The sequence below is a fragment of the Fukomys damarensis genome, unplaced genomic scaffold (genome assembly GCF_012274545.1).
Source record: "Fukomys damarensis isolate Sample0158 unplaced genomic scaffold, DMR_v1.0_HiC HiC_scaffold_18930, whole genome shotgun sequence".
NCBI lineage: Eukaryota > Metazoa > Chordata > Mammalia > Rodentia > Bathyergidae > Fukomys > Fukomys damarensis.
Genome location: NW_022919842.1, coordinates 1 through 2,006, shown reverse-complemented (window position 1 = coordinate 2,006; position 2,006 = coordinate 1). Strand labels below are relative to the sequence as shown.

At 54.5% G+C, this 2,006-nt stretch overlaps 1 long non-coding RNA gene across 1 annotated transcript; it reads left to right on the top strand.

Moving 5' to 3' along the window:
* Positions 1-1,480, top strand: LOC117284942. The gene is made up of 3 exons (XR_004515977.1): positions 1-52; positions 671-702; positions 1,185-1,480. It is a non-coding gene; the product is annotated as an uncharacterized LOC117284942 (long non-coding RNA).
* Positions 1,481-2,006: the final 526 nt, after the last annotated feature.

Sequence of the window (2,006 nt, the reverse complement as noted above, 5' to 3'; positions counted from 1 at the left end):
TGGACATCGAGATCGCCACCTACAGGCGCCTGCTGGAAGGCGAGGAGCAGAGGTGAGCCAGCCAGACCCTGTATTCGCTCCTCTGCATAAGCCAGCCCACTTTCAACTCCCTTTGGTCTCTGTGGCACTCCACAAATGGTCCCAGGCTCTTCTCCTGGCTAATTGGCTCCCAGGTCTCATCTAACAGACCTGGCACTGGGAAATATCTCCTTCTCGTGCAAGGCTGATGGCACTGTGTTGTCCAGAGCCCCAGTGAATCCAGGATCCTTCTGGGTTAGAACCTAAGTATCTTGCCACTCAGTTCAGAACATCCCTAAATTCTTCAAACAGCCATACCCTTGCATCTAGGCAGTCTGTAGCCTATGGTAGTTACTGTTCAAACTGCACCGTTGGCCTTCCATGTCAAAGAGGACTTTCCTTCCTCAAAGCTGACCATTCCAGGACTTCTAGATATGGTTGTTAAATATGTACATTGCAGAGGCAGCCAGATGAGAGCAAATGAGATTCCACCCTCTCTTTTCTGTCCAAAAGACACATTTTTCTAAGCTGCACTGAGGCATGAATGTAGATCAGAAGCAGCCCTTGGATGAGACATTCTGGTGCCCACGGGAAACTTGATGTTCTCGCTCTGATTTCATTCCTCCTCTCCTCTCCATCTTTTCCCACCCAGGCTGTGTGAAGGCTTTGGAGCTATAAATGTCTGTAAGTATCTTAAATCCTGAAAAGGGAAATTGTGGGTTTAGCAACAACAGGCTTCGCTGCCTGTGGCTGTACAAGGTCTGCGGGGAGTGTTCCCAGCAATGCCCCAGTAAGGGACACAACTGCTCATGCAGCAGGAAAGACTGAAATTAGCTTGCAGGAAGAACCTCACCGCATGAATGAGATGGAGAGAGAAAGATGCCACTTCAGGAAGGGACCTCAGATTTCACTCAGTATAATCCCCATCTTGGAGAAGTGAGGAAGCTGAGCCCAGAGAGAGGGAGGGATGTGCCCCCAGCTGCACAGCAGAGCCAGGACCAGTCCAGGGCTGCTCAGGCTGTCTCCCTCCACAGCCTCAGCCTTCAGAACTGAAGGCTCACTGTGGCCATCTGGGGGCTGCACACATCACATGAGGCAGAGGAAGGAGGCTGGCTGGCTGGGGTGGCCATCCATCAGGGCTCCTGACCTTGTCTGTGTTCTTGCAGGTGTCAGCAGCTCCCGAGGTGGGGTTGTGTGTGGGGACCTCTGTGTGTCTGGCTCCAGGCCCGTGACGGGCAGTGTCTGCAGCGCGCCCTGCACTGGGAATGTGGCAGTGAGCACCGGCCTGTGCGCGCCCTGTGGAGGAGGTTCCATCTGTCAGGGGAGGTTCTAAGTGGCCAGAGAAGAGAGCCAAGGAAGCTCCTCCCATCTGCCCAATGTGCCACCGCCCCCGTCCCAGCTGAGGCCAGCGGTGCTTGGTGGCTTTCCCCTTGTGTTCTGAGAATACACCACTGGGCCCTTCCCAACAGCCACTGCTCTGCTGAAAAGGACCAGCTGCCAGAATGGAGCTGTCCCTCCACAGCTGCAGGGCGTTCTCTTCCCAAGGGGGGTGGGGGGCTTCCCTCTGTGCCTCTCTGGCCTCTGGTTGTCCATTTCCCAATAAACTTGGGAACCTGCTATGTGTGCTATGCTGTCTTCTTTTCCTGGAGCAAGCCCATGCCCGTCAAGTGGTAAACAACCAGCCTGTCACTCTGACCTGAGGACTGGATCATTCTAGCCAGTCCTCATCGTAGACGCCTGCAGGCTGTCCCCAAATACAGCCGTTCTTCCCTTGCCAGGCAGTGCTGCCTGTGCACCCAGCATGCCCCTCCTAAGTCATACACCAGCCTGGGCTGCTTTGTAGCTTTGTTCCTCCATCTGGCTCTGAAGGAAGCCAGAGGCCATAAGATCTGCTGGGAAGCAGTGTGTGCATCTGTCTGTCTGTCTGTCTGTGTTTATGCACATATGTATTTGACTCCAGCCCCTTCCCCCCCCCCACACACACACCA